Source organism: Bos taurus, chromosome 3 (genome assembly GCF_002263795.3).
Source record: "Bos taurus isolate L1 Dominette 01449 registration number 42190680 breed Hereford chromosome 3, ARS-UCD2.0, whole genome shotgun sequence".
NCBI classification, from domain to species: Eukaryota; Metazoa; Chordata; class Mammalia; order Artiodactyla; family Bovidae; genus Bos; species Bos taurus.
In genome coordinates this window covers 705,947-721,788 of record NC_037330.1, presented here as the reverse complement: position 1 = coordinate 721,788, position 15,842 = coordinate 705,947, and the positions used below count along the sequence as shown (strand labels likewise).

Here is a 15,842-nt window from a genome sequence, read left to right as displayed (position 1 = left end):
GCAGGTGACGTGGGTTCCATCCCTGATCTGGGAGGATCCTACATGCCATAGAGCAGCTAAGCCTGTGCACTGTGACTACTAAGCTGTAATTTTTTTTTTCCTGTCTTTGATTGTGGAATAATGTATAAATACAGTTTAGAAATGTATTATTTATTTTAAAACTTAAAACCATTCTTGAGGGGAATGAATCAAAATGATACATGCTTATGGCAAACTGATAGGAGAAAAAGTGGAAATTGTGTCAGATTTCATTTTCTTGGTCTCCAAAATCACTGTGGACGGTGACTGCAGCCACAAAATTAAAAGACACTTGCTCCTTGGAAGAAGAGCTGTGACACACCTAGACAGTGTAATATCAAGCAGAGATGTCACTTTGCTACAAAGGTCCATCTAGTCAAATCTGTGGTTTTTTCCAGTAGTTATGTATGGATGTGAGAGTTGGACCATAAAGAAGGCTGAGCACCAAAGAAATGATGATTTCAAACTGGGGCTGGAGAAGACTCTTGAGAGTCCTTTGGACTACAAGGAGATCAAGCCAGTCAATGTTAAAGAAAATCATTCCTAAATACTCATTGGAAGGACTGATGCTAAAGCTGAAGCTCCAATTCTTTGGCCATCTTATGCAAAGAACTGACTCATTTGGAAAAGATCCTGATGGTGGGAATGATTGAGGGCAGAGGAGAAGGGGCAACAAAGGATGAGATGATTGAATGTTGTCATTGACTCAATGAACATGAGTTTGAGCAAACTCAGGGAGATAGCAAAGGACAGGAAAGCCTGGCATGCTACAGTTCATGAAGCTGCAAAGACCAGGACACAGTTTAGCAACTGAACAACAATGGTTCAAAATGGAATATAACAAAAAGTAATAGACATATCCTGCACGCCCTTATTACTTTCTTACCCTCTTATGCAACTTTTTAAATCCATTTTTATTTCAGATCTTTTGGTAATTTCTTTCATCTCTTTGACACTCTTATCTTTCTTGAATTGCCAACGTTGAGCATTGTCCATTAATTTCTTGCTATTATAGAAGAGAAATTAACTAATTTATAAGACATAGGGTTCCCCCAAATTTTGTTACTGTTCTCAGTCTCCCTAGTTGTCACTTTAATTGTAAATTACATACTTACATCTTTTTTGTTCTGTCATTTGTAGACAATGTTTCTTGAATCCCCATTCTGTAAAATAGTTATTTAAGGCTTTCACCCTTCTTCCACCTTCCTGTCTCTGTTATTCACATCTCTTTCAGCTATATATGATTCTATATTGTCGATGTTGATTACATTTACTTTGTATTTTGTAGCCATTGTTGTCTTCTGAAATTTATGTATTCTGAAAGTCAAAATTCAATTAACAATGTTATACATATTTACATTTCTTTGTTTTCCTTAAAACTCTGCACAATAAGGAGAGAGTAGACAAAAAAAGGAGAGAGTAGGAAGAAATTTATATAATGTATCATCTGTTTTATAGATGAACACACTTAAGTGCTCAAAACTCTCCAGTGGGTTTCTGGCTTACACATATTTGCTTTAGTCACACTAATCTTTTTGCTGTTTCTTTAAATATACCAAGTACTCCTCTGCCTTAGGTATTTTATGTTTTTTACCTAGAACTCTCCTCCTCACATATCTTTAAGCTTATCTCCTCATTTCGTTTAGTTCTAAGTGTTACCTAACAGAGATGCTTTCCTTGACCACACTAATAGCTCTCCACTTCTCATCAATATCTTGCTCTTTCTTCTGTATTTTTACCCCATTGTAGTGACATTATAATTACGCATTTTTTTCATAGTCTACCCACCTGCCTCCCTCTGCTGCAGCACTCTAGACCCAAGATACATCTTCATAAATTTATTTTCTTCGTCTAGTGTCAAGATGAGTGCTTGGCACATATTTGGTACTTATGAAGTGTTTATTGAAGAGACAAATTATGTGTACATGGTGAATTTTATTTCCTTCTTTAAGAATCTGAGTTCAAATCTTTCTCCTTCCTCAAAGAAGAGTTTCCTGGTGTTGATTTCAAATGGATTCTCCGATACTGTATGACTGCCTTTAAGATTTTCTCAAGTTTTTACAAGCTGTGGATTCTGTATCTTTCCAGTTTTGAATTCACTGTGAGATTTAACTGGGTATACTCAAATATTTTTCTAAGGACAAATAGAAAGTAAACTTTTTTTACAAGATTAAAGATATCTTTTCTGCTTGCACATTGTTTTTTGTCTGCTTGCACAAAGAGTTTTGTGCTATTTTTATTTTGCATTAATTTTTAAATAGGTAATGCCTTCTCATGGTACAGTACATCCAGGTTGTTTATTGTCACCCTGCTTATTTAACTTATATGCAGAGTACATCATGAGAAATGCCAGGCTGGATGAAGCACAAGCTGGAATCAAGATTGCTGGGGGAAATACCAGTAACCTCAGATACACAGATTAGAGCACCCTTATGGCAGAAAGTGAGGACGAACTAAAGAAGCTCTTGATGAAAGTAAAAGAGGAGAGTGAAAAAGTTGGCTTGAAACTCAACATTCAGAAAACTAAGGTCATGGCATCTGGTCCCAACACTTCATGCCAAATAGATGGCCAAACAATGGAAACAGTGACAGACTTAATTTTCTTGGGCTCCAAAATCACTGCAGATGGTGACTGCAGCCATGAAATTAAAAGACACTTGCTCCTTGGAAGAAAAGTTATGACTGACCTAGACAGCATAGTAAATTAAAAAGCAGAGACATAACATTGCCAACAAAGGTCCATCTAGTCAAAGCTTTGTTTTTTCCAGTAGTCATGGATGTGAGAGTCAGACTTATAAAGAAAGCTTAGTGCTGAAGAAATGATGCTTTTGAACTGTGGTGTTGGAGAAGACTCTTGAGAGTCCCTTGGACTGCAAGGAGATCCAACCAGTCAATCTTAAAGGAAATCAATCCTGAATATTCATTGGAAGGACTGATGCTGAAGCTGAAGCACCAATACTTGGCCACCTGATGTGAAGAACTGACTCATTGGAAGAGACCCCGATGCTGGGAAAGATTGAAGGTGGGAAGAGAAGGAGATGACAGAGGATGAGATAGTTGGATGGCATCACTGACTTGATGGACATGAGTTTGAGCAAGCTCTGGGAGTTTGTGATGGACAGGGAAGCCTGGCATGCTGCAGTCCATGGGCTCTCAAAGAGTCGGCCACAACTGAGTGACTGAACTTCTCATGGTATAAAAATAAAGTATATATGGCTCCCACTTCTGTTTCTGTCTTCTCCATTTCTTTCTGCTCACTGAAGCATATGATCACTTGTTTTAGTTTCATGGATATCCTTTTACTGTATTTTTTTCCCACCTTTATTGTGATATACTTTACATATATCATTATATAAATTTAATGTGTAAAATAGAATAATTTGATATGTATTTCAAAATGATTATCGCAATAAGCTTAGTCATCACATTTATCATGCCACATAATTGCCATTTTGTTGTTGTGATGGTTGTGAGAACATTTAATATTTACTGTCTCAGCATCTTTCAAGTATATAGCACAGTAATGTTAACTATAACCACCATGCTGTAGATTAGATTCCAGAACTTACTCATCTTATAACTGGAAGTTTTTATTTTTCTGAACATCTCATTTCCTCCATCTTCCAACCTCTGCTACCAGTCTTCTCTGTTTCTGTTAGAACATTTTTAGAGTCCACATATAAGTGATCTTACAAAGTATTTGTCATTCTTTATCTTGCCTTCAGTGTTCATTTTTGTGTGGCACATGTCAGGATTTCCTTCGTTTTTATGGCTAATACTCCATTGTGTGTGTCTGTGTGTGTTTATCATATTTTCTTTATGCATTAATCCATTGACCAACACCTGTATTGGTGTTTTTCTTTCTGATTTACTTCACTCTGTATAATAGGCTTCAATTTCATCCACCTCATTAGAACTGATTCAAATGCATTCTCTTTAATAGCTGAGTAATATTCCATTGTGTATATGTACCACAGCTTTTTTATCCATTCGTCTGCCAATGGACATCTAGGTTGCTTCCATGTCCTGGCTATTGTAAATAGTGCTGCGATGAATATCAGGGTACACGTGTCTCTTTCAATTCTGGTTTCCTCGTTATATATGCCCAGCAGTGGGATTGCTGGGTCATATGGCAGTTCTATTTCCAGTTTTTTAAGGAATCTCCACACTGTTCTCCTTAGTGGCTGTACTTAGTGGCTGCACTCCCACCAACAGTGTAAGAGGGTTGGTTCCCTTTTCTCCACACCCTCTCCAGCATTTATTGTTTGTAGACTTTTTGATAGCAGCCATTCTGATCGGTGTAAGATGCTACCTCATTGTGATTTTGATTTGCATTTCCCTGATAATGAGTGATGTTGAACATCTTTTCATGTGTTTGTTAGCCATCTGTATGTCTTCTTTGGAGAAATGTACGTTTAATTCTTTGGCCCATATTTTGATTGGGTTGTTTATTTTTCTGGACTTGAGCTACAGGAGCTGCTTGTATATTTCTGAGATTAATTCTTTGTCAGTTGTTTCATTTGTTATTATTTTCTCCCATTCTGAAGGCTGTCTTTTCACCTTGCTTATAGTATCCTTTGTTGTACAAAAGCTTTTCATTTTAATTAGGTCCCCTTTTTATTTTTGCTTTTATTTCCATTATTCTGGGAGGTGGGTCATAGAGGATCCTCCTGTGATTTATGTCAGAGAGTGTTTTGCCTGTGTTTTCCTCTAGGAGTTTTATAGTTTCTGGTCTTATGTTTAGATCTTTAATCCATTTTGAGTTTATTTTTGTGTATGGTGTTAGAAAATGTTCTAATTTCATTCTTTTACAAGTGGTTGACCACTTTTCTCAGCACCACTTGTTAAAGAGATTGTCTTTTCTCCATTGTATATTCTTGCCTCCTTTGTCAAAGATAAGGTGTCCATAGGTGCGTGGATTTATCTCTGGGCTTTCTATTTTGTTCCATTGATCTATATTTCTGTCTTTGTGCCAATACCAAACTGTTTTGATGACTGTAGCTTTGTAGTACAGTCTGAAGTCAGGCAGGTTGATTCCTCCAGGTCCATTCTTCTTTCTCAAGATTACTTTGGCTGTTCGAGGTTTCTTGTATTTCTATACAAATTGTGAAATTATTTGTTCTAGTTCTGTGAAAAATACCGTTGGTAGCTTGACAGGGATTGCATTGAATCTATAGATTGCTTGGGTAGTATACTCATTTTCATTATATTGATTCTTCTGATCCATGAACACGGTATATTTCTCCATCTATTTGTGTCCTCTTTGATCTCTTTCACCAGTGTTTTATAGTTTTCTATATATAAGTCTTTTGTTTCTTTAGGTGGATTTATTCCTAGGTATTTTATTCTTTTCTTGCAGTGGTGAATGGAATTGTTTGCTTAATTTGTGTTTCTGTTTTCTCATTGTATTCTTAGTGTATAGGAATGCAAGGGATTTCTGTGTGTTGATTTTATATCCTGCAACTTTACTATATTCATTGATTAGCTCTAGTAATTTTCTGGTGAAGTCTTTAGGGTTTTCTATGTAGAGGATCATGTCATCTGCAAACAGTGAGAGTTTTACTTCTTGTTTTCCAATTTGGATTCCTTTTATTTCTTTTTCTGCTCTGATTGCTGTGGCCAAAACTTCCAAAACTGTGTTGAATAGGAGTGGTGAGAGTGGGCACCCTTGTCTTGTTGCTGATGTTAGGGGAAACGCTCTCAATTTTTCACCATTGAGGATAATGTTTGCTGTAAGATAGTACTTTGATTCCCTTCAGATGTGTGCCCAAGAGTGGGGTTGCTGGTTTATATGACAGTTCCAGCTGAAAGGTTTCCAGGATCCTCCATGCTGTTTCCTGTGTTGACCGTGTCAGTTCTCCTTACCACAAATGGTGCACAAGGCGCCCTTTTCTCCATGCCTTTATCAGTACTTCTTATCGCTTGTATTTTTGGTTATAGCCGTTCTAAACAATGTGAGAAAATATTTCATTGTGCTTTATTTATTTATTTATTTTTGGTCTATTTTGCACATCTTGCCGGTTAAACTGATGCCACAACATTGAAAGCACCAAGTCCTAACCATGGGACCACGAGGGACCTCCCTTATTGTGGTTTTGATTTGCATTTTTCTGATGATTTGTGATGTTGAGCACCTTTTTGTGTCCTTTTTGGCCGTTTGTATATTTTCTTAGGAAAAATGTTTATTCAGGGCCTTTTCCCATTTTTTAGTTGGATTACTTGTGAGGTTTTTTTTGCTGTTGAGTTACATGAGCTCCTTATATATTTTGAATGTTAATCCCTTATCAAATAGAAGGTTTGCATATATTTATTTCTTCTTCTGTAAGTTGCTTCTTAATGTTGTTGGTTGCTTCTGTTGCTATACAGAGCTTTTAAGTTTCATGTAATTATCAGTTGTTGATTTTTGCTTTTGTTTTTGTCATGTCCAAAAATACCTTTGCCAAGATCAAGGTCAGGAGCTTTTCACATTTTTCCCCTCTAGGAATTTTATTGCCTTCAGATCTTATGTTTAAGTCCTTAATCCATTTCATAGTAATTTTCTTTGGCATGTGAACATCCAGTTTTCCCAGCACCATTTGGTGAATAGACTATTCATATAGTCAAAGACTATTCTTTCCCCATTGGGTAGTCTTTGCTCCTTTGTTGTAAATTAATTTACCGTATATGCATGGGTTATTTTTTGGGCTCTGTTCTGTTTCATTGGTCTATGTGTCTGTTCTTAAGACAATACCATACTGTTTTGATTAAATAATTTTGTAATATAGTCTGAGATCAAGACGTTTGATGCCTTCAGCCTTATTTTAATTTTTTAAGGTTGCTTTGGCTATTTGGAGTCTTTGGTGATTCCATACACATTTTGGATTTCTTAGCATTCTATTTCTGTGAAAAAATGTCTTTGGCGTTTTGATGGGGATTGCCATGAACATGGCTGTTTGGTAGTATGCTGCTGCTGCTACTGCTAAGTCGCTTCAGTTGTGTCTGACTCTGTGCAACCCCATAGATGGCAGCCTACCAGGCTCCCCCGTCCCTGGCATTCTCCAGGCCAAGAGCACTGGAGTGGGTTGCCATTTCCTTCTCCAATGCATGAAAGTGAAAAGTGAAAGTGAAGTCGCTCAGTCGTGTCCGACTCTTTGCGACCCCGTGGACTGCAGCCTACCAGGCTCCTCTGTCCATGGGATTTTTCAGTACTGGAGTGGGGTGCCATTGCCTTCTCTGATTTGGTAGTATAGTATAATATTAACTATTCTCATACATGAGGACACCTATCTTTCCATTTATTTGTGCCTTCAGTATTTCTCATCTTTGTGTCATATAAATACCAGATAGATGTTTCAGCTCCCTGGTTAAATTTATTCCTGAATATATTTTGATGTTTTTGATGCTAATGGGGCATTTTCGTTGTTTCTTTTTCAGATAGTTCATTGTTTTATTGTATAGAAATGCAACTGTTCTTTGTTTATGTTATATCTTAAAGCTACTCAATTCACTTGTTAGCACTGACAAATTTTTGGTGGAGTCTTCAGAATTTTCTGTATATAAGATGAGGTCATCTTCAATTGGAGAGAGTTTTACTTTTTCATTTCCAGTTTAGATGCCTTCTATTTCCTTTTCCTGTCCAATTACTACTCTGACTGGAACTTGCTGTACTGTGTTGAATAAAAGTGATGAAACTGAACTGAACTTGTCTTGCTCTTAGTTGTAGTGGAAAAGCTTTCTTCAACTTCACCATTGAGTATGATGTTACCTGTGGACTTGTCATGTATGGCCTTTATTATGTTGAGGTATATTCTTTCTATACCTAGTTTGCTAAGAATTTTTATCTTGAAAGATATTGAATTAGATGCTTTTTCTGCATCTTTTGAGACAATCATATGATTTTTACCTTTCATTCCATTAATGAGGTGTATTGCAATTATTGATTTCTTTATATTGAATCATCCTTGCATCCAGGTGATAAGCCCCACATGATTATGGTGTATGGTACTTTTAATGTGCTTTTGAATTTGATTTGCTAGTATTTTGTTGAGAATTTTTGCCTCTGTATGCATCAGAAATGTTGGCTTGTGGTTTTCTTGTAGTATCCTTATCTGGCCTTGATGTGAGGGTTACCTTTCTGAGGCTTAGCTCAGAAAATGAGTTTGGGAGTGTTCTCTCCTTTTCAGTTTTTTTGGAAGAGTTTGAGGATTGGTATTAATTGTTCTTTAAATGTGTGGAGAACATTTAAAGCCTGTGAAGCTATCTGGCCAAAGGCTTTTCTGTTGTTTTTGGGAAGTTTTTAATTTAATCTCTTTACTCATTATTTGTCTCTTCAGATTTTCTTTTCTCATGATTCAGTCTTGGTCAGATATATGTTCCTCTGAATTTATTGGTGATTATGGACTGCAAGGAGATCCAACCAGTCCATTCTGAAGGAGATCAGCCCTGGGATTTCTTTGGAAGGAATGATGCTAAAGCTGAAACTCCAGTACTTTGGCCACCTCATGCGAAGAGTTAACTCATTGGAAAAGACTCTGATGCTGGGAGGGATTGGGGGCAGGAGGAGAAGGAGACGACAGAGGATGAGATGGCTGGATGGCATCACTGACTCGATGAATGTGAGTCTGGGTGAACTCCGAGAGTTGGTGATGGACAGGGAGGCCTGGCGTGCTGCGATTCATGGGGTCACAAAGGTCGGACACGACTGAGCTACTGATCTGATCTGATGTAATTTGTCGCTATATAATTTTTCATATTAGTATCTTACATGTTTCAGTGGTTTCAGTTGTAAGGTCTTTTCTTTCATCTATATTTTTATAATCTTGTTAAGTCTAACACAAAGTTTGTCAATTTTGTTAATCTTTTCAAAAAACCAATTCTTAGTTTCACTGATCTTTTTCTATTATTTTCCTATTCTCTATTTTATTCATTTCTGCTCTGATCTTTTTTTTGAACCCGTTTCTTTGAGGTTTCCTGCATTGTCTCTTTACCGCTTGCACAACCTGGGAATCCCAGGGTAATTTGTAGGTGAGAGCAGGCCTACCTATGCAGGAAACCTCAGAGAGGTTCAATCCCTGGGTCAGGAAGATCCCCTGGAGGAGGCCATGGCAACCTGCTCCAGTATTCTTGCCTGGAGACTACCATGGACGGAGGAACCTGGTGGGCTATGGTCCATAGAGTCAGACATGAATGAAGCGACTCAGCATGGCATATTTTAGGCTAAAATAAAAACTTTAGATAATTTGTGGTTAAAAAGAAAAGATCAGAGAAGAAATGAATAAAATAGAGAATAGGAAAATAAAAGATTAGTGAAACTAATAGTTGGTTTTTTTGAAAAGATTAGCAAAATTGACAAACTTTGTGCAGACTTAACAAGATTATAAAAATATAGATGAAAGAAGACATTACAACTGAAGCCACTGAAACACGAGAAATTTGTAGGTAAGAATCACTATCTTTAATAATTCCCACATTGAATACAAAAATACATAAATATGTAGCTGTTTGGAAAAATACTATTTTTTTCTGAGACAAAGTAAATAATTTTTACATTGTAATGTTCAGCTAGGACTTCCCTGTAGCTCAGTTGGTAAAGAATCCACCTGCAATGGAGAACACCCCCGTTTGATTCCTGGGTCAGGAAAATCCCTTGGAGAAGGAATAGACTACCCACTCCAGTATTCCTGGATTTCCCTGGTGGCTCAGCTGGTAAAGAATCTGCCTGTGATACAGGAGACCTGGGTTTGATTGCTGGGTTGGGAAGATCCCCTAGAGAAAGGAATAGCTACCGACTCCAGTATTCTGTCCTGGAGAATTCCATGGACTTGTAGTCCATGGAGTTACAGAGAGTTGGACATGACTGAGTGACTTTCACTTTCACTTCATGTCCAACTAGTGTGTGCACATTTTAGCTTGGAAACTCATTAGGCATTTAGGCTATATCCTCAAAATTCTGTTTAGCCTATTTGTGATTTCCTTTCAGTAAAAGATAAAAAAGTTAAGAAATCCTACTTAGGATTCAGGGAAAACCTTTATGATTGATTTAGGCTGGTGAGGGTGGTGTTGAAAGGCCAATCCGAAGACTATTATTGTACCGTTGGAAATCAGGATGGCCCAGACTGTGGAAAGTGTTGATGGTGAAGGAGATATTGGAAGAAGGGAGAGTCACCAGATGACTCAGTTTCCATGGGAAGTGGTGGACTTTGCAGGAAAGGATGGAAAGTTGAGTTCCTGAAGGTTGATTTTCTTGGAAAGGTATTGGCTTGTTCCAAGGAAGCTTGTTGCTGAAAAGGGAGGCTCGCCAGGCTGAGGTTGCTTTGATGTTCACAGGCACTGTGATGGTAAAATCCAGTTCTCTTGAGGCCATGGGTATAAGAAGCCCTAGATCTCTGGCCTGAACTCTACTGTGAGATGAGGGTGCTGGCTCTTTGTGACAAAGCTCAAATAAATCCTCCAGTTACAAGTACAGTTGCCACGGATACCATGAAGGATATTATAGCATCCTCTGCTAGTGTTGGAGGGTCTCCTGTGGAGGCATGGGTCAACAGTGGCTCACAGACCGGATAGGGTCGCTGGCAACAGCACTCCTCTTTGCTCTGATATTTGTCGTCTCCTTCCTTCTGCCAGCTTTGGACTTTGTTTTTCTTTTCTAATTCTTCAGTGTGTAAATTTAGGTGGTTTCTTTTTTTTCTTTTCCTAACGTAGGCATGGATTGCTGTGAATTTCCTGCTTAGAATTACTTTTGCTGCATCCCATATGTTTTATTTCTATTTTCACTTGATTCAAGATATTTTTGATTTTTTTTTTTCTTTGATGATCCGATTGTCCAGGAGTGTGTTATTTAACTTCCACATGTTGGTCAAATTTTCAGTTTTCTTCCTTTTGATTTCTATTTTCATAGCATTGTGGTCAGAAAAGATACTTGGTATGATTTATTCTTTAAAGTTTGCTAGTATGTGTTCTGTGATCTAATATGATTTATCTTGGAGAGTGTTCTATGTGCACTTAAGAAGAATGTTCTGCTGCTGTTGGATCAACTATTCTCTCTATATGTATTAGATTCATTTGATCTAAATATTTCAAGTCTAATGTTTCCTTGTTGACTTTCTGTCAGTATGATTTATCCATTGTTTATGTGGTATGTTGAAGTTTGCTACTATTATACTGTTGTAGCTTTCTTCCTTCAAACCTGATATACTCATTGTTTTAAAAATTTTAGACATTCTGGTAGATACTAGAGGCAGACATCCTGGAGTGTGAAGTCAAGTGCATCTTAGGAAGCATTACTACGAACAAAGCTAGAGGAAGTGATGGATTTCTAGCTGAGCTATTTAAAATCCTAAAAGATGATGCAGTTAAAGTGCTGCATTCAATATGCCAGCAAACTTGGAAAACTCAACAATGGCCACAGAACTGGAAAAGGTCAGTTTTCATTCCAATCCCAAAGAAAGGCAATGCCAAAGAATGCTCAAACTACTGTATAGTTGCACTCATATCACATACTAGCAAGGTAGTACTCAAATCCTTCAATTAGGCTTCAATAGTATATAAACCGAGAACTTCCACATGTAAAACCTAGTTTTAGAAAATGCAGAGGAACCAGAGATCAAATTGCCAAAGTCCACTGAATCTCATAGAAAAAGCAGGGGAATTCCAAAACACGTCTACATTTGCTTCATTGACTGCACTAAAGCCTTTGACTGTGTGGATCACAACAAACTGGAAAATTCTTAAAGAGATGGGAATATCAGACCACTTTATCTGCCTCCTGAGAAACCTATATTCAGGACAAAAAGTAACAATTAGGACCAGACATGAACAAGGAACCGGTTCCAGATTGGGAAAGGAGTACCTCAAGGCTGTATATTGTCACCCTGCTTATTCAACGTATACGCAGAGTACATCATGCAGAATGTCGGGTTGGCAGACTCACAAGCTGGAATCAAAATTGCCGGGAGAAATATCAACAACCTCAGATATCAAGATGATGCCACTCTAATGGCAGAAAGCAAAGAGGAATAAAGAGCCTGTTGATGGTGGTGAAAGAAGAGTGAAAAAGTGGGCTTTAAGCTCAGTAGTTGGAGAAGGCAATGGCACCCCACTGCAGTACTCTTGCCTGGCAAATCCCATGGACGGAGGAGCCTGGTGGGCTGCAGTCCATGGGGTCTTGAAGAGTCGGACATGACTGAGCGACTTCACTTTCACTTTTCACTTTCATCACTGGAGAAGGAAATGGCAACCCACTCCAGTGTTCTTGCCTGGAGAATCCCAGGGACGGGGGAGCCTGGGGGGCTGCCGTGTATGGGGTTGCACAGAATTGCACATGACTGAAGTGACTTAGCAGCAAGCTCAGTAGTCCCATCACTTCATGGCAAATAGATGGGGAAAAAAAGGAAGTAGTGAGACTTTATTTTCTTGGGCTCTGAAGTCATTATGGATGGTGACTGCAGCTGTGAAATTAAAAAACAATTGCTCCTTGGAAGAAAAGCTATGACAAACCTAGACACTATATTAAAAAGCAGAGACATCACCTTGCTGGCAAAGGACTGTGTAATCAAAGCTTTGTTTTTTCAGTAGTCATACACGGATGTGAGAGTAGGACCCTAAAGAAAGTTGAATGCTGAAGAACTGAATGCTGAGTGCTTTCAAATTGTGGTGCTAGACAAGACTTGAGAATTCCTTGGACAGCACGGAGATCTGAAACCAGTCAATTGTAATGGACATCAACCCAGAATGTTCATTGAAAGGACTGATGCTGAAGCTGAAGTTCCAATACTTTGGCCACCTGATGCAAAGAGCCAACTGGTTGGAAAAGACTAATGCGGGGAAAGATTGAAGTCAAGGGGAGAAGGTAGTAACAGAGGCTGAGATGGCTGGATGGCATCACCAACTCAATGAATATGAGTTCGAGCAAACTCTGGGAGATAGTGAAGGACAGGGAAGCCTGGTGTGCTGCAGTTCATGGGGTTGCAAAGAGTCGGACACGACTTAGTGACTGAACAACAAGTAGATATCCAAAATGTGATATCAAAATGTGGTTTTTTTTTTATTTTGATGTAGACCATTTAAAAAATCTTTATTGAATTTGTTACAATATTGCTTCTGTTTTATGTTTTGGCTGTGAGGCATGTAGAATCTTAGCTTCCCAACCAGGGATCAATCCCATGCCTCCTGCATTGGAAGGCAAAATCTTAATCACTGGATTGCTAGGCAAGTCTCTAAAATGTGGTTTTAATCCCTCATGTTGTCTGTTTTTACATATGGTCATCCCTCCATGTCCACAAGTTTCTCATCTATGGATACTGAGGGTTGACTCTATTGTTCCATTTTGTGTAAGGGACTTGAGCATCACAGATTTGTATTTGTTAGGTTCTCCTGGAACTCATCCTCATGGATACCAAGGGAGTATGGTGTTCATCTGTGTCCATCAAACTTCCTAAACTTACTTGTTAGTCCATTCCCCTTTTTTATGAATCTCTCAGTTCTGTCGCTCAGTCATGTCCGACTCTTTGTGACCCCATGGACAGCAGGCCAGGCCTCCCTGTCCATCACCGATTCCTGGCGCTCATGTCCATTGAGTCAGTGATGTCATCCAACCATCTCATCCTCTGTCATCCCCTTCTCCTCCCACCTTCAATCTTTCCTAGCATCAGGGTCTTTTCAAATGAGTCAGTTTTTTGCATCAGGTGGCCAAAGTACTGGAGTTTAAGCTTCAACATCAGTCCTGCCAGTGAATATTCAGGACTGATTTCCTTTAGGACGGACTGGTTGGATCTCCTTGCAGTCCAAGGGACTCTCAAGAGTCTTCCCCAACACCACAGTTCAAAAGCATCAATTCCTTGGCGCTCAGCTTTCTTTATAGTCCAACTCTCACATCCATACATGACTACTGGAAAAACCATAGCCTTGACTAGATGGACCTTTGTTGGCAAAGTAACGTTTCTACTTTTTAATATGCCGTCTAGGTTGGTCATAACTTTTCTCCCAAGGAGTAAGCATCTTTTAATTTCATGGCTGCAGTCACCATCTGCAGTGATTTTGGAGCCCCCAAAAATAAAGTCTGCCACTCTTTCCACTGTTTCTCCATCTATTTGTCATATAGTGATGGGTCTGATGCCATGATCTTTGTTTTCCAAATGTTGAGCTTTAAGCCAGCTTTATTATTCTACATAAACAGTCATGTCATCTGAGAATATATTTTACTTCTTTTCTGTCTAATTTCCTTTTATTTTTTTTCTTATCTTATTGTACTCTCTCAAATTCTAGACAGTGTTGAACAGAAGTGGTGAGAGCCAACTTCCTTATCTTATTCTAATCGTAGAGGGAAAGCATCCAGGCTTTCATTATTTAGTATGATTGTTTTTTAATAAATATTCATTGTCAGATTGAAGAAAGTTCCTTTCAATTTTGCTGAGAGCTCCTATTATGAATTGTTACTTGGATATTTTTCAAATGTCTGTTCTGCATTTATTGCAGTGATCATATGATTTTCTGTTTCTGTTTGTTAATACCATGGGTTGTATTGATTTGAGTGTCAAACTGTTCTTGCATTTCAGAGATAAATCTCCTTGAGTCGTGATGTGTTATCTATTTTCTTACACTGTTTTATTCAGTTTGCTAAAATTGTTTTAGAATTTTTGTGTGTACATTAAGGATATCGGTCCATCATCTTGTGCCAGTGAGTTTGGAAGTATACTATCCTCTTTAATTTTCTGAAAGAGTTGGTACAAAATTTTCATTATTTAAAATAAATATTCAGCAGATTTCACCAGTAGAGCAGTCTGGGCCTGGAGTTTTCTTTGGTGAAAATTCTGACTACAGTTTAAGAAAAATGGACAACGTCTTCAGTAAATTTTGTTTGGTATATATGTTTCAAGGCTTTTGTTAGCTCTCTCTGTCATTGAATTTATTGTATAAAGTTGTTCATGGTATTATATTACATGCTCAAGTATTCATAATGATGTTATGTGTTACTGCTTTCATTTTTGATATTGATAATAAGTTCCTCCACCCCTTCTTTTTCTTGATTAATCTGAGTAGAGGTGCATAATTTTATTTGTTTTTTCAAAGCACCAGTTTCTGGTTTTATCAGTTTTCTGTGTTTTCCTGTTTTCTTTTTCATTGATTTCTGCTCTTATATTTATTATTTCCAACTGTCTTTTGACTTTTGATTTCATTGGTCTCCTTGTTATAGCTTTTAGAGTGGAAGCAAAAGTCATTGTTATAGTACCTTTATCTTTCTAATATAGGTGTTTTTGTGCTATAAATTTGCTTTTAAGCACTGTGTTACCTGCAATCCATAAATTGAGATATGTTTTGCTTTAATAAAAGGAAAAAAAAGTTAAAAATATTTTGTAATTCTGTTCTTTCTTTTTTGACCATCTGTTATTTTATAGTTTTCAAATATTTCTTTGTGTTAGTGATTTCTAATTTAATTCTGTTTTGGATACAGAACATGTTTATGTGGAACTTGAAGTCTTTTAAATATATTGAGATTTATTTTATGGCCCCTAAGTAAATGTTTTCTGTATTGGTAAATATTTCATGTGTACTTAAAAAGAATGTATATTCTGCTGTTTTTTGGTTGTTTCAGATGTAATAGTAAATCTGGTTCTTGTTATTCCATCTTGACTGAAAAGTGAAATTCAGTAATTTTTTTGAAACTACTTAGATATAGTTCACATTCCATAAAAATTCATCTGTTTCAAGTGTTTGGTTCATTGCCTTTTTACTATATTCATAAAGTTGTATAGCAGTCACCACTACCTAATTCCAGTATATTTTCACCATCCAAAAGAGAAAGCCCATACCAGTTATCAGTCACACCCATTCCCCCTCTGCCAGCTCTT

The 15,842-nt window shown here is 37.6% G+C and overlaps 1 protein-coding gene and 1 pseudogene across 9 annotated transcripts in view; one reads left to right on the top strand and one right to left on the bottom strand.

Moving 5' to 3' along the window:
• DCAF6 (DDB1 and CUL4 associated factor 6) overlaps positions 1-15,842 on the top strand; it is a 181,645-nt gene that overhangs the window by 30,512 nt on the left and 135,291 nt on the right. The gene's annotated exons all lie outside the window — the stretch shown is intronic.
• LOC101904335 (myc target protein 1-like) lies at positions 10,006-10,751 on the bottom strand (annotated as a pseudogene).